The sequence below is a fragment of the Dendrobates tinctorius genome, unplaced genomic scaffold (genome assembly GCF_039654945.1).
Source record: "Dendrobates tinctorius isolate UK_male_01 unplaced genomic scaffold, ASM3965494v1 ptg000259l, whole genome shotgun sequence".
Classification (NCBI taxonomy): Eukaryota; Metazoa; Chordata; class Amphibia; order Anura; family Dendrobatidae; genus Dendrobates; species Dendrobates tinctorius.
The window spans coordinates 4,513,561-4,539,339 of record NW_027361926.1 but is presented as its reverse complement, the minus strand read 5'-3'; the positions used below and the strand labels follow the sequence as shown (position 1 = coordinate 4,539,339).

Genomic DNA, 25,779 nt, shown 5'->3' with positions numbered 1-25,779 from the left:
GATGCGGGCGTGCGCCTTTCTCCACTTTGGGCATTTGCTGATGATCCGTCATCTCTAGACTGGTCTGCACATGTCCGAGAACCAAGGGAACTGCCGTCACTCCCTGGCGCGCGTGCCGGTGGTTTGGTGGCTGGGATGAACACTCAGCAATTTGGTCATGTGCCACATTTTTGGGTTTATGGTCACATGTTCAAAAAGTCCTGTAGTGAACATGATTTTTCATTTCCCCTTGAGAAAACGAGGTATCAACAAACGAAACGTACGTCGGGGATTTCTGCACTTGCATGTGCGCTGGGGTTTTTTCTCAGCAGCATGGGTAAGGATTCCTTTTTGTGATTTTTACTAACCTTGGAGTATGGTGGGGATTATGTTTAGAGGAGGTTTAATGGCCATAATGGCCAGACACGGACATGTTACTCTAAATATTCTGGATGACCCAGCGCCCATCTGCATGCCTCTTAACCTCTTTCGTGCTAGTCACCACTTGTTTGTTTGTCCTTTTTAATCCCTGTGGGGAATTTTAATGTGTGTCTTTTGTATTCATCAAATGTAATTTTTTTTAAAGTTTTTTCTGATTTTGGCTTTTTAGGAGTGCCTTTCCATTTTGTCAGATGCTGATCTTATATTTCTACTAAAAAGATGTTTCGTCACCATACAACAAGCCAACAAACCCCCTCTACTTATCACGAGGTTTAATGCTGGGTGGACGCTTCTTTAAAGTCTTACTATGACTGACGCTTCCTACGGAAGGTGACTTGACCACTAATTTCAGATTCAGGACCACCTCTCTTGCAGATATCTCAGGAAAATGTGCCCTACAGCATCCATGCATGATCGCTTTGGATGGCCATTCATGTACAGTGAGGAAAATAAGTATTTGATCCACTGCCGGTTTTGCAAGTTTTCCCACCTCCAAAGAATAGAGAGGTCTGTAATCTTTATTGTAGGTACACTTCACCAGTGAGAGACAGAATCTAAAGATAAAATCCAAAAATTAATTAATTTGATTTTATTGCATGAAATAAGTATTTGATCACCAACCAACGAGCAAGAATTCTGCTCTCACTGACCTGTTAGTTTTTCTATAAGAAGCCTCCTACTCTGCACTTGTGCTAATTGCACCTGTTTGACCTTGTTACCTGTATAAAAGACACCTGTCTACACACACAATCATACTCCAACCTCTCCACCATGGCCCAGACCAAAGAGCTGCCTAAGGACACCAGGGAAAAAATTGTAGACCTGCACAAGGCTGGGATGGGCTACAAGAAAATAGGCAAGCAGCTTGGTGAGAAGACAACTGCTGGGACAATTATTAGAAAACAGAAGAAACGCAAGATGAGTGTCAATATTCCTCAGTCTGATTCTGAGATAGGTCACGAATCATCCCAGAACTACACGGGAGGACCTGGTCAATGACCTGAAGAGAGCTGGGACTGCAGTCTCAAACATTACCATTAGTAACACACTACACCATCATGGATTAAAATCCTGCAGGGCACACAAGGTCCCCACTGCTCACGCCAGCATATGTACAGGCCTGTTTGAAGTTCACCAATGATCATCTAGCTGATGCAGAAGAGGCATGGGAGAAGGTCATGTGGTCAGATGAGACAAAAATAGAACTTTCTGGTATCAACTGCACTCGTCATGTTTGGAGGAAGAAGAAGGATCAGTACAACCTCATGACCACCATCCAAACCATGAAGCATGATGGGGGAAAACATCATAGTTTGGGGGTGCTTTTCTGCAAAGGGGACAGGACGACTGCACTGTATTGAAGGCAGGATGTATGTGGTCATGTATTGTGAGATTTTGGCCAACAATCTCCTTCCCTCAGTAACAGCATTAAAGATGCGTCATGGCTGGTCTTCCAGCATGACAATGACCCGAAAAACCCAGCCAGTACGACTAAGGAGTGGCTTCGTAAGAAGCATTTCAAGGTCCTGGAGTGGCCTAGCCAGTCGCCAGACCTGAACCCAATAGAAAATCTTTGGCAGAGCAGAAACTCAACATTGTTCAGCGACAGCCCCAAAAACCTGAATGATACGGAAATGATCTGTATGGAGGAGTGGGCCAAAATCCCTGCTGCAGTGTGTGCAAACTACAGGAAACGTCTGATCTCTGTAATTGCAAACAAAGGTTTCTGTACGGAATATTAAGTTATGATTTTCTATTGTATCAAATACTTATTTCATGCACTAAAATGCAAATTAGTTATGTAAAAATCCTACAATGTTATTTTCTGGATTATATTTTTACATTGTGTCTCTTACAGGTGAAGTGTACCTACAATAAAAATTACAGACCTCTCCATTCTTTGTAGATGGGAAAACATGCAAAATCGGCAGAGGACCAAATACTTCTTGTCACGGGGTTACAGCAACAGAGCGGAGCCAGAAGACCGCAGCGTCTGGTGGCTACTCCATCGCTGAGAAGAAGCACTTTCCAGTGTATTAAACGTGTTTGTTTCTTTCAGCAGAACAGGGGTTAATCGGCCATGTTGGAAATTCCTGCATTCAGCTGTGCTCGGTTAGTCACTCCTTTCCCCTATAAAATCTGGGCTTGATTACCAAGTCCTTGTCTGAGTTAGCAATTGCTGCAAGACATAGGAGTGGGAGAAGTTGCTGTTGTGAAGGAGTGCTGGAGGAATTTTTTAAGTGACTGTTGCTTGGTTTGTATACTTGGAAATTCCTTATCCTTTCCCGTCTTACTTTCTTCCCCTTCCTATACACCCCGGTAGATTCCTCTGTTATATGTGAGTGTATATTTTGTGTGTATGAAGTTTTCAACTAACCCTTGTCTTTGTTACCCTGTCTGTCGGGTTGGTGTACTTCGGTGCACAGTAGTGCCCCTCTTCCCTGGGTGGGGGAAGGGGACAGACAAAAAGCTAATCTAGGAGATAGGGCAAGGACGGAGGCCCCGGCGTCTTCACCATCTGAAGTATCCCGAGGAACAGAGCGAGCTCAGGCCCACCCTAGTGTTAGGGCCAGGTAAGGTGCCCCTGGTCCCAGGTCACTTGCCAGTCAAATCAGGACACGTCTTTTCCACCGTGTCTGTTGTATGTTACGTGTAGTTGTGCTTTGTCTGTTTCTAGCTATTTATGTCTGGAGTGAGAGATCACATTTTAGTCACAACTTGCTGCCTCCCTAATGGAGCCCTTGGTTGTGAATTACACTTTGGTTCCCTTTGCTGGCGCTGACTAAATACTCATATAGTTGTCCTTTGACTTTTATTTCCAGGCCTCTCATGTCAGGATCATCTCACTATAACAGAGACTACAGGACTGTCATGACTCCCATCCCTGCAGAGGTTCTTCTGGATCCTTTGATTCCAATATGACGAGCCAGAGATTACTGAAAAGACCTCTGTTTACACTTCTTTGGTGTCTGGAGATTTCCACATTGATGATAATGAGACAGAGGAAATCCACAAGGAGCCCAGGGAGTATATAATACGTAGAGCGGCTGCCCCATCACCGACATCTCTGATGGCAGCAGTCAAACAGGAGAACCTTGTATAGTGAGGTAAGAGGACGGGCACAGAGAGATAGAGGCACCAACCTACATATTAATGATAGGAGACCTAAGAAAATGAATACTCAGTCATTAAATGTACCCCCTGGCTACAGATGAGATGATGACCTGGTCACAGAGTAGACAATCCTCTGTGAGCTAAATACAGCAGAACAAAGGTCTCTCCTGTCCTGACCTCCAGGCAAAGAGACCAAATTTGCCATAATACATTGTAACAAACCCATCACCTCCATGTATTTGCCATTTTTGTTACCATGTGGAAGCCTCTGGCAAGGTCAGAGTCTTATGTCAATGGGATGTGTAGGGTTTCTTCTGGCAACAGGTATAGCTCTCTGTTGTGAACACTTTTGACCTGACTTCTGAGTTTGGGCTCCCTCTGGTGGTTGCTGCAGGTAATGGAGCTGGTCGAGTTGACAGAAGTCACCTGAATCATAGAATCATAGAATCATAGAATCGTAGAGTTGGAAGGGACCTCCTGGGCCATCTGGTCCAACCCCCTGCTCAAAGCAGGATTCGCTAAATCATCCCAGTCAGATGTCTGTCCAGCCTCTGTTTGAAGACTTCCATTGAAGGAGAACTCACCACTTCTCGTGGCAGCCTGTTCCACTCATTGATCACTCTAACTGTCAAAAAGTTTTTTCTAATATCTAATTTGTGTCTCCTCCCATTCAGTTTCATCCCATTGCTTCTAGTCTTTCCTTGTGCAAATGAGAATAAAGTTGATCCTTCTACAATGTGACAGCCCTTTAGATATTTGTAGACAGCTATTAAGTCTCCTCTCAGTCTTCTCTTTTGCAAACTAAACATTCCCAAATCCTGCAACCTTTCCTCATAAGACAGGGTTTGCAGACCGGTCACCATTCTGGTCGCTCTTTTCTGAACTTGCTCGTTTGTTGATGTCTTTTTTAAAATGTGGTGCCCAAAATTGGACACAATATTCCAGATGAGGTCTGACCAAAGAGGAGTAGAGGGAAATAATGACTTCACGTGATCTAGACTGTATGCTTCTGTTAATACATCCTAGAATTGCATTTGCCTTTTTTGCTGCTGCATCACACTGTTGACTCATATTCAGTCTGTGATCTATTAGTATACCCAAGTCTTTTTCACATGTGCTGTCACTTAGCCCTATTCCTCCCATTCTATATATGTTTTTTCCATTTTTATTGCCCAGATGTAGTACTTTGCATTTCTCCCTGTTAAAAACCATTCTGTTAGTTGCTGCCCACTTCTCCAGTTTATTTAAATCTTTTTGAATCCTCTCTCTCTCTTCTCTAGTATTAGCTATCCCTCCTAGCTTTGTGTCATCAGCAAATTTAATCAGTTTACCCTCAATTCCTTCATCTAAATCGTTGATAAAGATGTTGAACAATACAGGGCCCAGGACAGAGCCCTGTGGTACCCCACTTGAGACATTCTTCCAACTGGATGTGCAGCCATTTACGACCACTCTTTGGGTCCGATCACTAAGCCAGTTATGAATCCACCTAAATGTTGCCTTGTCCATTCCATACTTAATCATTTTTTCAATAAGGATTGTATGAGAGACTTTGTCAAATGCTTTGCTGAAGTCAAGATATACTATATCTACAGCATTTCCTTGATCCACCCAATCAGTGATACCGTCATAGAAGGAAATTAAGTTAGTCTGACATGACTTATTAGTTACAAACCCATGCTGACTCTGTTTAATCACTTCATTCTTATCCAGGTATTGACATACATGTTGTTTAATAATTTGTTCAAAGATCTTTCCTGGTATAGAAGTCAGACTCACCGGCCTATAGTTACCTGGGTCCACCTTCTTCCCCTTTTTGAAGATAGGAACAACATTTGCTCTTCTCCAGTCTTCTGGCACTTCTCCTGTTCTCCAAGAATTTTCAAAGATTATAGAGAGGGGTTCAAAAATTTCTTCTGCTATCTCCTTCAGTACTCTGGGGTGTAATTCATCTGGACCTGGAGACTTGAATTCATTTAGGCTAGCTAAGTGTTTCCTCACTATCTTTCTGTTTATAGATATCCTGGATTCTTCTATTCCCTTAATAGGACAGTGAATAACAGTTGATGTTACATTTCCTTTCTGAGAGAAAACAGATGCAAAATAGGAATTTAAAAGTTCAGCCTTCTCAACATCCTGTCTTACCATTTCATCATTTTCATCCTGTAAAAATCCTATAGCATCTTTGACTTTTCTTTTACTTTTGACATATCCCCAAAATCCTTTATTATTGCTTTTGACATCTCTTGCAAGCCTCAATTCATTTTCAGCTTTAGATAATCTGATTTGTGCCCTGCAGGTTCTGCAGACAGCATTATATTCTTCTTTAGATATGCCTCCCTCTTTCCATTTTATAAACATTTTTTTCTTCCTTTTTAGCATGTGCTTAAGTTCTGTGTTCATCCATCCTGGTTTCCTTAACTGCTTCCTATTCTTCCCTCTTTTCGGAATTGTTAACAACTGTGCTTTGAGAATTTCATTTTTCAAGATTTCCCATCCTTCCTGGACATTTTTGTCTTTAAGGATATCCAGCCATTGGATCCCTCCAATTCTCTTTCTGAATCCCTTAAAATCTGCCTTTCTGAAATCTAACCTTGATGTCTGAGTCTTCACAGGTCTTCCGCCTCTAGTTATCCAAAATTCTAAAATAGCATGGTCGCTACCTCCTAGGGTCCCAGCCACTTTTACCTCCTCAACCATTTCCTCCCTGTTTATAAGGATTAGATCCAAGGTAGCAGTTCCCCTTGTTTTCTCCCTTACCTTTTGGAAGATAAAGTTGTCAGCAAGAGAGGATAAGAATTTCCTTGACCTGTTAGTTTTGCCTGAGAGAGATTCCCAACAAATGTCTGGATAGTTGAAATCTCCCATGACAACTATGTCATATTTTTTGGAGAACTTGGCCATTTGATGCATAAAGAGTTCATCCATAGCTTCAGCTTGCACAGGCGGCCTGTAGTAAATGCCTACAATGGTGTCCTTTCCATTGTTCTGTCCTTGTATTCTTACCCAAACAGTTTCCACAGAACTCCCAGTCTCTGAAGCTTCAATCTCTGTGCAGATATACGCGTTTCTAACATACAATGCAACACCCCCTCCTCGTTTATCAAGTCTGTTTCTTGCAAATAAGTTGTATCCTTCTAGTCTTGTATTCCAATCATGTGTATTGTCCCACCAAGTTTCAGTGATTCCAATGACATCATATTTCTTTTCCTGTGTTAGTAGTTCCAATTCTCCTTGTTTGTTGCCCATGCTTTGTGCATTAGTATAGAAACATTTTAGTTTGTGATTGGTTTCTCTTTCTCCAATATTTTTATTAATTAGATTCTTTCGTCTTTGTTCTTCCTTTCCACTTCTAATAGCAGAGTTCTCAATAGCATTTGTCAGGTGTATGGCTTTTTCTGGTCTTTTGCTTCCCTTCCCATGTTGTTCTAGTTTAAAGCTCTCCTTACAAGTGTAGCAAGGCGACTTCCAAATACATGTTTTCCAGTCTTCGTAAGGTGCACCCCATCTCTAGCAAGTAGTCCATCGTATAAGTAGTTCACTCCGTGATCCAGAAATCCAAATCGTTGCTGACGGCACCATCGACGTAGCCAGTTATTCACCTGCAGAATCTTATTCCACCTCCTTGGTCCATGGCCATCCACTGGGAGGATGGAAGAGAAGACCACCTGCGCTCCCAGTTCTTTCACTTTCTTGCCTAAGTCTTCAAAGTCTCTGCAGATGGTTTCCAGGTCGTTTCTTGCGGTGTCATTTGTCCCCACATGTAGTAGCAGGAATGGGTAGTCATCTGTAGGTCTGAAGAGTCCTGATATCCTGTCAGACACATCTTTAATTTTTGCACCTGGAAGACAACACATTTCTCTTGAAGTTATATCCGGTCTGCAGATAGCGGCCTCAGTTCCTCTCAACAGGGAATCCCCCATGACCACCACTCTCCGTTTCTTCTTCACAACATTTTTCTTTCTCCATCCAGGAGGACTCTGAAGGCGTACAAGGTTGCTGCTTGTTGGCAAAGTCTTATCCTGATGTATTTCTTCATTGTTTTCCTGCGTGAGAGCCTGGTACTGGTTTCTGAGCAGTATGGGTGCTGACTGCCTCCTGATCCTCCTGCTTCTCTGGGTCACATGTCTCCATTCCTCTGTTTCTTCAGGTGCACTTCGAATTTCTTCTCTTTCTGTAACATGAAGAGATAATTCTGCTCTGTCCAAGAACTCTTCACCTTCCTTAATGATCTTCAACGTAGCTAACCTCTCTTCGAGATTTTGCAACTTTTCCTCCAACAGGGACACAAGCTTGCATTTGTGGCATGTGAAGTTTGGCTTTTCCACTGGTAAGTCTGTGAACATGTAGCAAGAAATGCAGCTCACCAAATGGCTCCTGGCCTCTTCCATCTTGAGATTTCTTAAAAACGATGAAAGATGAGCCCAAATTTCCTCTTTTCAGCTGCAACGGCCAAAACCCAGTGATCGTTGAGCTCGCGGAGACTCTTCACTTATCCCAGAAGGCACTGGGAATATGCAAATGATCTCCTCAAGACTCTTCCCCTGGTTTTCCGATTTCCTCTTTTCAGCTGCAACGGCCAAAACCCAGTGATCGTTGAGCTCGCGGAGACTCTTCACTTATCCCAGAAGGCACTGGGAATATGCAAATGATCTCCTCAAGACTCTTCCCCTGGTTTTCCGATTTCCTCTTTTCAGCTGCAACGGCCAAAACCCAGTGATCGTTGAGCTCGCGGAGACTCTTCACTTATCCCAGAAGGCACTGGGAATATGCAAATGATCTCCTCAAGACTCTTCCCCTGGTTTTCCGATTTCCTCTTTTCAGCTGCAACGGCCAAAACCCAGTGATCGTTGAGCTCGCGGAGACTCTTCACTTATCCCAGAAGGCACTGGGAATATGCAAATGATCTCCTCAAGACTCTTCCCCTGGTTTTCCGATTTCCTCTTTTCAGCTGCAACGGCCAAAACCCAGTGATCGTTGAGCTCGCGGAGACTCTTCACTTATCCCAGAAGGCACTGGGAATATGCAAATGATCTCCTCAAGACTCTTCCCCTGGTTTTCCGATTTCCTCTTTTCAGCTGCAACGGCCAAAACCCAGTGATCGTTGAGCTCGCGGAGACTCTTCACTTGTCCCAGAAGGCACTGGGAATATGCAAATGATCTCCTCAAGACTCCTCAAGACTGAAGTGGATGAGTGGAAGCCAGGTGTTACAGACTAGGAAGATTTTAGTGAGCAAGCTTCCCTCAGTTGCTGCTGGTGATTTGGTTTTCTTCCTGTGCATTTTGAAGTCCGCTTGCCCCCTGCTTGGTCCTGCATCTTTCAGATAAGTTATTTGTTTGCCTGAATCTGTTTGCATTTGATCCAGTTTTTCCTTTCTCTGCTTTCTGCTTTGCTGTGCGGGTTCAGCATTGTTCCCTGCTGGGCCCTTTGTTGGACCCCGTTCCATATGTCACAGGTTATGTCAGTCTGTTCAGTATTGTTAGTCCCCTGTTATATCAGTATCTTTTGTTTTGCTTCCAGTTCACACCAGAATGCTGATCTAGTGGGGGAGAGGTCGTGTGGCCTCAGTATTTTTGCATATCAGACGTGTTGGATTTTTCTTAGGGTTTTGTGCGTGATTGCAGACAGTATCTTTTCTGTCCTGCGCTATCTAGACAGTTTGGGCCCCATCATTTGCTTACTCTATTTTCTGCCTGTGTTTGTGCCTTATCTTGTCTTACCGGCAATATATGTTTGGGGGCTATCTATTCCTTTGGGATTCTACTCCGGGGCAGTTTAGCTTTCTCCTTTCTTGCTTTAGGCATAGTTATTTCTTTGGCTGTGTCGAGATGTCTAGGGCATCGTAGGTATGCCCCACGGCTAATTCTAGTTGTGTTGTTAGCTTTAGGGGTCTGCAATCCGCTAAGCTACCAACCTTTCTGGTCATCTGGTTGCCTAGCTTATTTCTCTGTTATCCTCCTCGGTGGCCTAATCATAACAGCTCCCATGTCACTGGCCATGGGCTTACATTATGGTTAGATGACTTGTCTTGTATTGTCTTGAGTACCATGAGAGAACCCTAAGGAAGATGATTTGGGGAAATATGTACTTAGTGCTACATGTTGGATATAGCTTCCAATGAGATTAGATAGTCAGTGCCTTGGTTGTCCACGCTTCTCTCCTCCACCATCATCAATGTTTCCTTCCAACTAGTGATGGGCACGTATACTCATTGCTCGGGTTTCCCAGAGCATGCTCGGGTGATCCCCGAGTATTTGGATGTACTCGGAGATTTATAAACAGGGAGGAAATGGTTGAGGAGGTAAAAGTGGCTGGGACCCTAGGAGGTAGCGACCATGCTATTTTAGAATTTTGGATAACTAGAGGAGGAAGACCTGTGAAGACTCAGACATCAAGGTTAGATTTCAGAAAGGCAGATTTTAAGGGATTCAGAAAGAGAATTGGAGGGATCCAATGGCTGGATATCCTTAAAGACAAAAATGTCCAGGAAGGATGGGAAATCTTGAAAAATGAAATTCTCAAAGCACAATTGTTAACAATTCCGAAAAGAGGGAAGAATAGGAAGCATTTAAGGAAACCAGGATGGACGAACACAGAACTTAAGCACATGCTAAAAAGGAAGAAAAAAATGTTTATAAAATGGAAAGAGGGAGGCATATCTAAAGAAGAATATAATGCTGTCTGCAGAACCTGCAGGGCACAAATCAGATTAACTAAAGCTGACAATGAATTGAGGCTTGCAAGAGATGTCAAAAGCAATAATAAAGAATTTTGGGGATATGTCAAAAGTAAAAGAAAAGTCAAAGATGCTATAGGATTTTTACAGGATGAAAATGATGAAATGGTAAGACAGGATGTTGAGAAAGCCGAACTTTTAAATTCCTATTTTGCATCTGTTTTCTCTCAGAAAGGAAAATGTAACATCAACTGTTCTTCACTGTCCTATTAAGGGAATAGAAGAATCCAGGATTTCTATAAACAGAAAGATAGTGAGGAAACACTTAGCTAACCTAAATGAATTCAAGTCTCCAGGTCCAGATGAATTACACCCCAGAGTACTGAAGGAGATAGCAGAAGAAATTTTTGAACCCCTCTCCATAATCTTTGAAAATTCTTGGAGAACAGGAGAAGTCCCAGAAGACTGGAGAAGAGCAAATGTTGTTCCTATCTTCAAAAAGGGGAAGAAGGTGGACCCAGGCAACTATAGGCCGGTGAGTCTGACTTCTATACCAGGAAAGATCTTTGAACAAATTATTAAACAACATGTATGTCAGTACCTGGATAAGAATGAAGTGATTAAACAGAGTCAGCATGGGTTTGTAACTAATAAGTCATGTCAGGCTAACTTAATTTCCTTCTATGACGGAATCACTGATTGGGTGGATCAAGGAAATGCTGTTGATATAGTATATCTTGACTTCAGCAAAGCATTTGACAAAGTATCTCATACAATCCTTATTGAAAAAATGACTAAGTATGGAATCTACAAGGCAACTGTTAGGTGGATTCATAACTGGCTTAGTGATCGGACCCAAAGAGTGGCTGCACATCCAGTTGGATGAATGTCTCAAGTGGGGTACCACAGGGCTCTGTCCTGGGCCCTGTATTGTTCAACATCTTTATCAACGATTTAGATGAAGGAATTGAGGGTAAACTGATTAAATTTGCTGATGACACAAAGCTAGGAGGGATAGCTAATACTAGAGAAGAGAGAGAAGATTCAAAAAGATATAAATAAACTGGAGAAGTGGGCAGCAACTAACAGAATGGTTTTTAACAGGGAAAAATGCAAAGTACTACATGTGGGCAATAAAAATGAAAAAAGCATATACAGAATGGGAGGAATAGGCCTAAGCAACAGCACATGTGAAAAAGACTTGGGTATACTAATAGATCACAGACTGAATATGAGTCAACAGTGTGATGCAGCAGCAAAAAAAGGCAAATGCAATTCTAGGATGTATTAACAGAAGCATACAGTCTAGATCACGTGAAGTCATTATTTCCCTCTACTCCTCTTTGGTCAGACCTCATCTGGAATATTGTGTCCAGTTTTGGGCACCACATTTTAAAAAAGACATCAACAAACTGGAGCAAGTTCAGAAAAGAGCAACCAGAATGGTGACCGGTCTGCAAACCCTGTCTTATGAGGAAAGGTTGCAGGATTTGGGATTGTTTAGTTTGCAAAAGAGAAGACTGAGAGGAGACTTAATAGCTGTCTACAAATATCTAAAGGGCTGTCACATTGTAGAAGGATCCACTTTATTCTCATTTGCACAAGAAAAGACTAGAAGCAATGGGATAAAACTGAATGGGAGGAGACACAGATTAGATATTAGAAAAAACTTTTTGACAGTTAGAGTGATCAATGAGTGGAACAAGCTGCCACGAGAAATGGTGAGTTCTCCTTCAATGGAAGTCTTAAAACAGAGGCTGGACAGACATCTGACTGGGCTGATTTAGCGAATCCTGCTTTGAGCAGGGGGTTGGACCAGATGGCCCAGAAGGTCCCTTCCAACTCTACGATTCTATGATTCTATTTATTTTTTTCGGCGCAGCTGCATGATTTTCAGCTACTTGACAGCCTAAATGCGTAAGGGAATTTCCTAAGAAACAGGCAATCCCCACATGTATTCAGCCTGTATAGTAACCGCAAATCATGCAGGTGCAGCGACAGAAACTAAATCTCCGAGCACGCCAAAATACTCGTAAGCCACCCAAGCATGCTCGGGGAAACCCGAGCAACGAGTATACTCATCACTAATTCCAAACAATCTGACCATGCATGTAATGGTTTTATGCTAGACCACTCCAATGGTAGCACCAACCTTCTAGTGTTTCCCAATGATACATTGTTATAATTTTATTCAAAAGGATTCTTGACATTCACCAAAGATTGAAGTTTTCTTCTTAAACTTGGAGACATCGTTACCCATGATCATCATGAGATAAGATGACAATTGAACACCAGGACATGACAACCATTGAATGCAGCTTGATATCAATAACAATAAAGCTCACGAGTAAAGAGAGAAGATCTAAACATTGTGAATGACTGTATGAGACATCAACCTACCATGGTCACTTGCCTCCACTAATGTTTCTGGTTATGATACTATCACAACTATCTTCCACACTTTTCATTTTCATTGATAATTGGCATCATAACTAAGTTTCCTAATAACCTGAGGATGAACATGTTGAACCATGCTTGCCATCTACTCACGTGGACTTTCCTCCTTTGGCATGATAGTAAAGTTTTGTAGTGACCCAAGGATAGACTCATTCAACCATACGTCTCATATAATCTTTCCATAACTAAGTTTTCTAATGACCAGGGAATGAACATGTTCAACCAAAGTCAGTATTTTTTCTCTCACAATGAGTTTCTCCTGTTTGGGTTTCCAGGGATTGTTGCCTACTGGTCGTTTTTGGTGATCTCTTTTCTTTCCGTGTACATCACAATCTTGACAGGAAACTCTATCTTGATTTACCGGATCTGTGTAGAAATAAATCTCCATTCTCCAATGTATATTCTCATCTCCATCCTCTTCTCTGTCAACATTTCATGCACAACTTCCATCATGCCCAAACTCCTCCTGGGCTTAGCCTTCGATATGAATGAGATCACTTTGGCCGGTTGCCTCATGCAGATGTTCTATATTTATTTCATGGCTATTTTTGAGTCTGCTGTTATTCTGTCAATGGCTCTGGACAGGTTTGTGGCTATCTGTAGGCCTCTAGGTTACAATGATATCATGACTAGTCAGACCTTGCTCTACCTGGTCACTTTCGGGATCACTCGGAGTGCCCTTTTTGTTTCCCCAATGGTCATTTTAGCTTCTTATGTTCAATATTGTAAGTCAAACGTCATCATGAATTTTGTATGTGAGAACATGGGGCTCCTGAGTCTGGCCTGTGGTAGCACCACCAAACAGGAAATTGTGGGTCTGCTTGTCAGGATCTTCATCACTGTTCTTGATTCTGGTCTACGCCTATTATCTTACTCCAGCATTCTCTATACGGCCATGAAGATTATATCTGGTAAAGCCTGACACAAAGCTCTGCACACCTGTGGGACGCACCTGCTGGTGGCCATGTTCTTATATACCTGTGCTCTAGTATCTTCCATCGTGTACAGAATGCAGTCGCTCATCTCCTATGATGTCCTGAATCTGTTTAATGCAATCTACCTTATGATTCCCGCCACAATAAATCCTTTTATCTATGGATTAGGAGTCAAAGAAATCAGAAATTGCTAGACAAGATCCTGGAAGAAGAGGGGCTCTCTTCTCTTCTCATCGATGCAAGTCTAGAACAAGAAAACTTTTATTCTCCGACTGAAGAAGAAAATTGAACTCTTCCATAAGAGACAAGACATGCTAAGCATGCCGCGATGAGGAGACTTAAAGCCGCAATGCTCCTCTGGGAATTATGCAAATTGTCTCTTCAGAGAGGAAGAGGACTAGAACTCTAGTGCCACCTATTGGAAGTAACAATCCTAAAAGTCAATGTTGACCCTTTAACGAGCCTTGTTACATGACTTAGGATAAAAGCCAAAACCAGAATCTCAATTTGCAGACACTGTGTTTCAGGGTACTGCCCCTCGTCAGTGCAAAGTGTGATATTTGGTTTGGCTGGTTTGCTACTTCCAATAGGTGGCACTAGAGTTCTAGTCCTCTTCCTCTCTGAAGAGGCAATTTGCATAATTCCCAGAGGAGCATTGTGGCTTTAAGTCTCCTCATCTCAGCATGCTTAGCATGTCATTCTCAGCATGGAGAAATGATACTTCTTGGATATCAGTCAGATGCCTCTCACACAGCCAAACCAGATCTCACACTTTGCACTGACGAGGGGGAGTACCCCGAAACACAGTGTCTGCAAATTGAGATTCTGGTTTTGGCTTTTATCCTAAGTCATGTAACAAGACTCATTAAAGGGTCAACATTGACTTTTAGGATTGCTACTTCCAATAGGAGGCACTAGAGTTGTAGTCCTCTTCCTCTCTGAAGAGACAATTTGCATCGAGAGACGAGAATTGTAAATCTTCGTGTAAACTTTTGCTATATATAAAAAGAACTCTTGTAATGTAGACATGGAGGTTCTTGGAACAACTGCTTCCATTGTGTCCTGATCTGAGATCAGTTTGGTGACTGCTGTGATCCAAAGGATGGCATAAATCACCAATAAAATGAAATTATTTCTACTATATAAGAAGTATAGAAGACACCCGTAACTGTGTGATGTTCCCCCACTTTACATAAAAATCTTATGTCCTGTAGACTCCAGGAGAAAATGAACTCAGCAGATAATGAAGTTATAGAACAAAGTTAAATTGGGAAATACTCTAGCTGCCTGCGCTCACTCAGCTGTTTTGTCTGTGCGCTCCACAGAAGAGTTCTGGGAGGCAGTCCGATAGCGTCACCATATAACTACAGATTGATAGTCTAAAAATCCATTTCTTCAACACATACCATACTTTGCGGTTAATAAGACGCACTGGATTGTAAGACGCACCCCAAGTTTTGAGGGGAAAAATAGCATGCACAGATGGAGATCTTGGTGCCGAGATCTCATCTCCCAAGATCTTGGTGCCGAGATCTCCATCAGTGCGTGCGCTGCCCGTGGCAGCCATTTTCCCGTAGTCCACTGTAATGTAAACCATTGAAGTGCGGGGGCTCCGGGCTTTCACAAAATGTTGGCAGAGCCCCTGCACCACCAAACACCTGCAGAGTCACACCTCCAAACACCCACTCATCCTATCCTGCAGCCTCCAGCAACCCTGGGACCCTGCTCCACCGCGGCCGGTAAGGTATATTCGAATTATAAGACACACCCCAAATTTCCCCCAAAATTTTTTGGGAAAAAGTGTGTCTTGTAATCTGAAAATTACGGTAATTTTGTTTCTTGGAGTATATTTCTATTGTAGCATTTTTTGATAAATTTAGCATTTAGTATTTTTGCTTCTTTTTTATAGTCATTCATTTTGCTACAATCTCTCCGCAACCTCATAAATTGCTTTTTGAGAATATTTAGTAGCTAATTGAGATGATGGAAACTAGTCATAGTTATTAGACTGTTACTCCCTGTAGGACTCCTATACATTTGGGTATTTTACTTTCTCCAGATAAATAGATAAATCCAAAAATGAAATTCTTGTTTACTGTATGCAAGTGTCAATGCAGTTCAAAGTCATTTTTATTAATTTAATTCAAAAACTCTAAAAGAGATATTTTGTCCCCTGACTAAATAAATGTATTATTGTCTGTAAAATGGTACCAAAGGACTAGGATTGCATGTACTAACCACCAGAGTAAGTATTCTGGTCTTCCCATCGATCCACATGCAAATTGGCATAACTAGGTGTGAACCTGGCCCCCATCACGGTACCCCAATGCTGAATGTAGTATTCCACTTAAAATATTTAAAATAATTATGAGTTGAAATAAATTACATACAATCCCCAAAAATTGCACATGCTTCCCAGGCATTGAACCCATTTTATTGAGGAAGAAGACAGATGCTTCACATCACATATTTTTTCAATAACCGAATACAGGGATGTAATATCAAAGGACCCAAAGAGGAAATTATCTTGCCAGTTTATAATATTCCAATCTTGTGGGATATGTTTACCATCCCTCAAATCAGTTGGAAGGGTTCGGACATAGTTTTGTAGCTGGGCGTCCATATATATATATCCATAGATTAGCCATAGGAGACTCAATCTCTGAGGTTATGTTCACTTATATGCAAGTATTTTCTTTGTTGATGAAATGATCTTTATGCTCAATTATAGGCCCAGGGCTATTCATGGAACCTGACAATCATTTACTCTGGGGAGGTTCAAGCCGGAAGCCTAAACTTAACAGAGGGGATCCCAAAAGGAAGTAGGAGCCCCTTGTGGGTTTGATCTATGCCTCTATACCCCTCTATCCTCTATAAAGGAGGACTCTTTTCTTGTTACCTCTTCCATCCCCTTCCATATAAGAGAGAAGGGTGGTATGACCATCTACGAAGCTTCAACCTGTAATGGGCTGATCATTCTCATAAATCCTATTAGAAGATAGATACGCTGCTGATGTGCTTCTTGCATTTGTCACATCGATGACAGAAAGCATACCAGGGTATACAATTATGAAAAATATCTTGTATTAGAAAGAAAGGACTGAAGAACTCATTATATCATGTAATACTCTGTAAATACAAGGGAACATACATGCTGCACTTGTGATATGGGAATGAGATTGTGCGCTCCTCTGACAATCCCCACATATTCTAAGGAGGCTGCTACAAATATATGTGGGTGCAAATGTTACCTCCGATGATGATGATGATATAATGTGATAAGTTTTATCTTGGGTTTTCTTGAAATAAAAACTTAATAAAATCAATAACAATTTTTGCTTTTCTAAGAAAGTTCCACAGAAATTTAAATCATTGCTCGAAATAAAAAAACACTCATAAATATTAATGTTGCCATATCTACGGCAAGTGGTCAGCAGGTTTCTACACATCTAAGGAGGTGGCACCTACCAAGATGACCGTCTGAAATTGTCTACGAGGAGAAAATGTGGGAGCATCATATAATGCATCAGTGAAGTCCAGATATCAAGGACTCAGTCATTACTCCAAGTAGTCAGACAAGACTTAACCACAGTTATCATCAGAACAGCCTAGTCCTTCACCTTATAGCTTCCAAGTCATATACACAGGAGCGACATACATGGTCTATGCAGCTATACAAAGGTTCATGCGGCTCAGACTGCCTCTCTACCCTAAGGGTTTAACACCAAAATCCTGCTTCTCTCATGCTGACGGATAACATACTTTCCCTTCTACAGTTCTACAAACAGAAGTGCAAGAAGACTTGTAGCCTTTAGTAAAGACAGTTAATAGGGCCAGCTACATGTTTTCCTGGACCCGGGCAAAGAGTCTCAGTGGACCCCTTTAAGTATTATGAGAACCACATAGTCCTCCATACAGTATTATAGGCAAAACATAGTGCTCCATACAGTATTATGGATATCACAAAGTCCTCCATACAGTATTATGAACACAACATAGTCCTCCATACAGTACTATGGGCATCACACATTCCTCCATATAGTATTATGGTCACCACATAGTCCTCCATACAGTATTATGGGCACCACAAAGTCTTCTATACAGTGTTATGGGCATCACATATTCCTCCATACAGTGTCATGGGCACCACATAGTCCTCCATACAGATTATGGGCCCCATATATTGCTCCATACAGTATAATGGACCCCATACAGTCATCCATACAGTATAATGGACCTCTTATATTACTCAAAAAAGTATAATGGACCCCATATATTGCTCTATACAGTATAATGGGTCCCATATATTTTGCCATACTGTATAATGGGACCCATATATTGCTCCATACAGTACAATGACCCCTATATAGTCCTCCATACAGTATAATGAACTCATATATTACTCCATATAATATAATGGACCCCATATATTGCTCAATACAGTATAATGGCCCTCATATATTGCTCAATACAGTGTAATATTGCTCCATACATTAAAATGGGCCCCAAATACAGTTGTGGCCAAAAGTATTGACACCCCTGCAATTCTGTCAGATAATACTCAGTTTCTTCCTGAAAATGATAGCAAACACAAATTCTTTGGTATTATTATCTTCATTTAATTTGTCTTAAATGAAAAAACACAAAAGAGAATGAAGCAAAAAGCAAAACATTGATCATTTCACACAAAACTCCTAAAATGGGTCAGACAAAAGTATTGGCACCCTCTGTCTAATACTTGGTTGCACAACCTTTAGCCAAAATAACTGCGACCAACTGCTTCCGGTAACCATCAATGAGTTTCTTACAATGCTCTGCTGGAATTTTAGACCATTCTTTGGCAAACTGCTCCAGGTCCCTGATATTAGAAGGGTGCCTTCTCCAAACTGCCATTTTTAGATCTCTCCACAGGTGTTCTATGGGATTCAGGTCTGGACTCATTGCTGGCCACCTTAGAAGTCTCCAGTGCTTTCTCTCAAACCATTTTCTAATGCCTTTTTGAAGTGTGTTTTGGGTCATTGTCCTGCTGGAAGACCCATGACCTCTGAGGGAGACCCAGCTTTCTCACACTGGGCCCTACATTATGCTGCAAAATTTGTTGGTAGTCTTCAGACTTCATAATGCCATGCACACGGTCAAGCAGTCCAGTGCCAGAGGCAGCAAATCAACCCCAAAAAATCAGGGAACCTCCGCCATGTTTGACTGTAGGGACCGTGTTCTTTTCTTTGAATGCCTCTTTTTTTCTCCTGTAAACTCTATGTTGATGCCTTTGCCCAAAAAGCTCTACTTTTGTCTCATCTGACCAGAGAACATTCTTCCAAAACGTTTTAGGCTTTTTCAGGTAAGTTTTGGCAAACTCCAGCCTGGCTTTTTTATGTCTCGAGGTAAGAAGTGGGGTCTTCCTGGGTCTCCTACCATACAGACCCTTTTCATTCAGACGCTGACGGATAGTACGGGTTGACACTGTTGCACCCTCGGGCTGCAGGGCAGCTTGAACTTGTTTGGATGTTAGTCGAGGTTCTTTATCCAACATCCGCACAATCTTGCGTTGAAATCTCTTGTCAATTTTTCTTTTCCATCCACATCTAGGGAGGTTAGCCACAGTGCCATGGGCTTTACACTTCATGATGACACTGCGCACGGTAGACACAGGAACATTCAGGTCTTTGGAGATGGACTTGTAGCCTTGAGATTGCTCATGCTTCCTCACAATTTGGTTTCTCAAGTCCTCAGACAGTTCTTTGGTCTTCTTTCTTTTCTCCATGCTCAATGTGGTACACACAAGGACACAGGACAGAGGTTGAGTCAACTTTAATCCATGTCAACTGGCTGCAAGTGTGATTTAGTTATTGCCAACACCTGTTAGGTGCCACAGGTAAGTTACAGGTGCTGTTAATTACACAAATTACAGAAGCATCACATGATTTTTCGAACAGTGCCAATACTTTTGTCCACCCTCTTTTTTATGTTTGGTGTGGAATTATATCCAATTTGGCTTTAGGACAATTCTTTTTGTGTTTTTCATTTAAGACAAATTAAATGAAGATAATAATAACAAAGAATTTGTGTTTGCAATCATTTTCAGGAAGAAACTGAGTATTATCTGACAGAATGCAGGGGTGTCAATTCTTTTGGCAACAACTGTAGTCTTCCATACAGTATAATGGGCCCTAAATAGTCATCCATACAGCATAATGGGCCTTATATATTGCTCCATACAGTATTGGCCCATATATTGCTCCATACAGTATAATAAACCCCCCATAGTGCTTCATACAGTATAATGAGCTACCCTATAGTGCTCCATACAGGGCCCCATGTAATGCTCCATTCATAAAAAATAAGTAATCAAATACTCTCCTCACCTCGCCTCGTTCCTCACTGCTCCTGTCTCCTCAGTGTCTTATGACACTCTGCACTGCTCGGCACAGAGGATGCGCTGTAGTGATGTCAGCGAAGAAATAACAGAGAAATGAAGTGTGTATATAATAGTCAAGATCACCAAAAAATAATAACATCACATAATTTTTATTAAACACAAATGAACAACACATAGATAAAAACAAGTGAAAAGCCAAAATGGCTGAATAACCACCGAAAGGCCTGTATAGGGACTATAACCATTCCTCCACCAAAGTGCTAGCTGCAAACAGACTGAGTACAGTTGTACTATAATAAAAAGATCACTTAGCAATAGATGCTTCATCCAAATGTGCAAGAAAAGCACAGCAAAATGCATAAACCCAAAGCCCGTCACATAGTCATATGCAGATAATACTATGAGATTCTAATGAAAGCTAAAGAAGACAAGCAAACAAAAACCTATACGCGCGTACACCACGGCACACAACGTCATCGGGCCACTGTGCTGAGACGTCACAGAGGCGGGATGATGGGGGAGAGAGCGTCAGCTGATGGCTCCATCTCCTGTCATTGCTTACAAGTATCAGAATACAGTGTGCTGGTGTAATACGCCGACCGGGTGGTAGTCATGTCAGCACAATCCATACTCACTGTGCTGTTGGCTGCTCCTTCCCTGCTGTGTCCCCCGTTCTTCCTTCCACTCACAAGACAGGAGCCAGAGTCCAAAGCAACTTTAAACATAACGGATTTATTCTCTTCAGGACACAGCACCTCCATAACACTTCCAGCACACTTGTCACAGTACCAGCAATGCATTATTCTTCGTCTTTCCCTGACTTCTTCTTCACTGGAATACGCCACAAAGATATAACGGGACGAGGAGCCCGGTGAAAACGCCACTTCAATATAGCTCCCTGGAGCCGACTTCAGACCAGACTCAGAAATATCATCTACTGGGTCGTCCACCCCCTTTTGGTTATCCTACCTACGCACTCGCTGGTGGCCCACTCTACTACTTCACTCTTTTCTTCCTTTCTTAATACTTCCACTCCTTTCTATGGCTGGCTGGGCTTCTACTTCAGAGCATTGTGTGATAGCTGAGAAGCCCAGGCCCCAAGGCCACCTGAGCAGCACCAGGGGTCTGCCCCCCGACTATGTCCAGGAAATCTGTCTACCTTATTCCTCAGCTACCACTCCAACAATTAACCTCTAAGTGCCCTACAACTAAACCTTCCTATGAAGTGTACTCAGTGCCCCATCTAGTGGCCTTTTCCATAACTTCACTGTCCCTAGCTCACGTATAGCAATAAACATGTATATACAGCTTACATGTAATACAAAGATACGTAAATATGTCACATGCAAATATGGAAATTATGCACATGTAAATAGTAGCATCAACATTTAAAGGGGCTAAGCCCTGAGCCCCTTACACTGGAACAGCTGAAGGTACAATTGGGGGGTGGATCCGGCATTGGCACCAGGCCCCCTGACTCACAGGCCCCACACGTCAAGTGCCAGTGTCCCTGATGGTGAGTGGACTCCCCGTTTGTCCAGGGTATGCTGGGTAGTGACGCCGGCCCTGATAGTTATCTGCTACTATACCCTAGCCCACCAGGAATGTTAACATTAACCCTTTCTCTACAATAAAAGACCACAGATGTTATTAGACTGCTCTTAATTTTCCTAAATCATCAGCAATATTTTCTTGAAACCTTTTACAAACCAAAATCACAGGCCAGAAGTCTAGAACCCTCTTCATTGTCCTACTCCATTCTAGACCCTCGCCAGCTGCAGAAAACAGATATGTGCACACGCTCGGATTCTGCTGCGGTGTACAGTACCATAATATCCTATGGATATCAAAAACCGCAGAGCAGACAGTGCAGATTTTTCCGTGCGGTTTTCCTGCGGTTTCTAAACCGCAGAAAGAATTGACATGTCAACTCTTTCTGCGGATTCCGCTGCGGTTTGCCATCTCCTCCATTGTGGAGATGAAAAACCGCAGAGCAATCCGCAGGTAAAACCGCAGGTCTTTTCACCTGCAGATTTACCTGCGGATTTTACAAAATCCGCCCGGCCAAATCCGCACCCCAATCCGCAGCGTGTGCACATGCCCTCCTAATGATCATGGTGCACTATACCCGTATTGTTAAAGCTCCTCCTGTGAGCAGGCATGATGCTGAATAGTGGAAACGGTCGGGTGACCGAAGTACAGGATGTCACCGCTCATGGTCGTGCTACAAAACCGCCCCTCTCTTACAGGTAGGAAACCACTTTAAGGCTCTGTCCCGATAATCCACAAGTTCCTTCAGGATGATAGACGTCACATGGGACCCGACTGAGCCCACTACAAGTCTACGGCGTCGGGGCTGGTGGTGTCCGCGGTGTGAAGAGAACGACCTGTCCAAGAACACAACTAATATGAATCCATTAGGAAGGAGAAGAGACCGACGAGCATTTATATAATGACCCCAGGACACATGAACGTCACATATAGCGACATATAGTGTCCAATAATAATCATATAATGATACATTATACTATGAATATTTACCTCACCGCCATATATAATAATCATATAATGATACAATACAGTGTAAATATTTACATCACCGCCATATATAATAATCATATAATGCAGAATATTGGTAGAATTGCCTGATGATACCTAACATTCCCAGAATAGTCGTGTAATATATGATAATCATACAGTGATGTATACCGGAGGTTGCTGATCGATCTACAGGGGGTCGAGCTTCAGTAGAATTTGACTAAGGTCATTTTCTTTCCATATTGCCCTGCAGCTATGACATGTAATAATGAGTTATCACACCTTGTACAGTGAGGTCCACACCACAGATCCCGGCGCCTCCCGGCCGGGCATGCACTGTACAGCAGAGTCCTCTCTCTCCTCTTCCCATGTGGATTTTCAGGGCAATTATACGATTCACAGGACTGAGATTCTCGCTAATTTATTCACCGCAAATTGAGTTTGGGGGAAGTTGGTGAATTCAGATTTCACTCATCTGTAGTATGTAACTTTTACAGAAAAGTCATATTCTAAAACTAGACAGTGCCTGGAAAAAGTCTTCATACCCCTTAAACTTTTCAGCATTATTTTCATGGCACAACCACAATCTTATTTATTGGGATTTTATGTGTCACCCGTACAAAGCAGCAAGTAAAGGAAATGATGCAGGGTTTTCTAAGCTTATAAATCTGATTGTTGCGATGTGCATTAGTATTCAGCCCCCTGTAGTCTGATCCTCTAAATATCATCCTGAGTGACCAATTGCCCCCAGAAGTCACATAATTATTACATTGCGCCCACCTGGGTGTGATTTATCCTCAGTTTAACTACAACTGTTCAGACAAATGGGGCATACCCCCGAAAAACCCGCTAGCAAGCCCTAAAGTGTAACTTTAATTATGATCTAAAGTAGTGGGATGAATAGATATTTATACATTTTGTCCCTGCACTGCCTAAATGATTATGCTGGAGGCATTTGCCTAGAATATCATATGCGACACCCCGGGGTGTCAACCTTATCAGCACAATAGGACAATAGCACAAGTCCTCCAACATGTTTCACCGCAGAAACGGCGTCATCAGGGGTTGGGATAACAGTTAGAATGGCGGCCGTCCAAAAAGGCCACATATACTGTAAGTATCGCCTCCATGCCTCGTGTCTTATCTGATAAGGGTATGTGCACACGCTACAGATTCTGGTGCGGTTTTTTTTCACCAATAAACCGCAGCTCTTGGCAGAAAATGCATGTGCGGCTTTTAGTGCGGTTTTTAGTGCGGTTTTGAGTGCGGTTTTGAGTGCGGTTTTTGATGCAGTTTTGTCAGCGTTTTTAACAGCAAAAAACATACATAAAGTTAAGTCAACTTGAATGAGGAAAAAAAAAAGGAAGGTGATGTCATTTCCTTGTCCAACCCCCATTCTCCATTTTGCTATCCAAAAGCAATTGGAGCGCCCAGCATACCGCCCCGCGGCCCGAGAACCAGATCACACAGCGATGCCTGCTCCGCAGGCCATATAGAATCCTTTTGATGTGGTTTATGCTGCAAAACATTCATCGCCACAGAGAGGAGGTAAGGCTGGTTTCACATTACATTTTATCGCGCAGCACATCCCGCGCTATAGGTCGCATGCGCAATGGTACCCTATCTTTAACATGGCGGCCGCAGGGTCTAGCGCTTGAATGCGTTCATCAGCGGTTTTGTGCCCTGTGCATTTGACAGGTGTGCGCCCTGACGCCATAGACACTACATTTTAATTTTCCGCACAACCTGTTTAAAAAAATGCCTCCTATGCACTCCTATAGTGGCAAAATAGGCAGCATGATAATTTTTTGAGCGGAATGGTGGCGATAACGTTGCCATAGGAGTGAAACGATCACTTAACGCATGCGGCTATGGCCGCCATACGTAAATTTAGTGCTTGATGTGCGGATGGTGCCCAGGGTCTGGAGTACTGGATACTGTGTTCCAGGCCAGGATAAAATAATCTGGTAAACAATATATAAAAAAAAAATACACTAGGGATATACTCACCCTCCGGCGGCCAGCGGAGTCCTTTCAGCCGGTCACCGCGCTCCCGGCATCTTCCATTCCGTTGCCACAATGGTATGTGCAAATTAGCTCTCTTGAAATCGCGTTCTGGCAACTGTCACGTCATCTAACATCACTTTTTTAAAAATAATTGGGAGCCGATCATGCCGTGAGCGCCGTTGAGTCTATTGGGGGATGTTATTTTTGTTTTCTTGGAACATGCTGTCTTTTAGGACAGCTGCAGAATAGGCGGCGGTGTGAGTTTATTAAATTGCAGTGATCTTTGCCCAGCTATTACGCTACGTGTGCACTTCGCCTATTATTTTTTTTATCAGTATCATTTATTTATATTTTAGTTGCAGGAGCGACGAAGGAGGAAGCGAAACAGCAGAATGTGGGTGCACCCGCTTGTAGCTGAGCGACAGGAGAAGGGGCATCTTTATGTCCTTTACCAAGATTTGAGGAGGTAAGTTCAAAGTATCTTTAATCCGTCTATTAAAATATTATCAAAAGCAAATAACCATTTTTTTCATCATCTAATTTCAGATTTCCGGACAAATTCATCTTATTCTGCCGGCTGTCCATCCCCGCATTTGACCGATTGTTAGATATATTCGCACCACATCTGACCTTTGCCGATACCATAATGAGGAAGGCGATCACTGCTGAGTAGTGTTGAGCATTCCGGGTATCGGCCGATATTCGCTGTATCGGAATTCCGATACTGAGTACCGATATTTTTTCAATATCGAATACCAGAATCGGAAGTTCCCATAATGCAATGAGCCACTGTTGTGGCTGTGATTGGCTGCTGAAATGATGTCATCATGATGCGCAGTCAGTGCGGGCCTGCCCGGGGTCTGTGCCGGCTGCTGGCGGTCTGTACGGGCCTGCCGGGGGGTCTGTGCCGGCTGCCTGCGGTCTGTACGGGCCTGCCGGGGAGGTCTGTATGGGCCTGCCGGGGGTCTGTGCCGGCTGCCGGTGGTCTGTACGGGCCTGCCGGGGGTCTGTGTGTGTGTGCAGGCATCGTTCAATGGGACTACAAGTCCCATCGGGCGATGCCTGCTACGATGACAGTGATTGACACATTAGCCAATGATGGGACAGTAGTAGTCCCATCATCTGGCTAATGAGTTGAATGTAAAAAAAAAAACCATACAACATACATACTTCATATATACTACATTCATACTACATATATATTACATATACTACATTCATACAGCATACATACATACTACATATATGCTAC

The 25,779-nt window shown here is 42.6% G+C and overlaps 1 long non-coding RNA gene and 1 pseudogene across 1 annotated transcript; both read left to right on the top strand.

Moving 5' to 3' along the window:
* The first annotated feature begins 12,233 nt into the window (after positions 1-12,233).
* LOC141069364 (olfactory receptor 52Z1P-like) lies at positions 12,234-13,935 on the top strand (annotated as a pseudogene).
* Positions 13,936-23,935: 10,000 nt separating this feature from the next.
* Positions 23,936-25,171, top strand: LOC141069369 (uncharacterized). The gene is made up of 3 exons (XR_012226564.1): positions 23,936-24,068; positions 24,884-24,993; positions 25,074-25,171. It is a non-coding gene; the product is annotated as an uncharacterized lncRNA (long non-coding RNA).
* Positions 25,172-25,779: the final 608 nt, after the last annotated feature.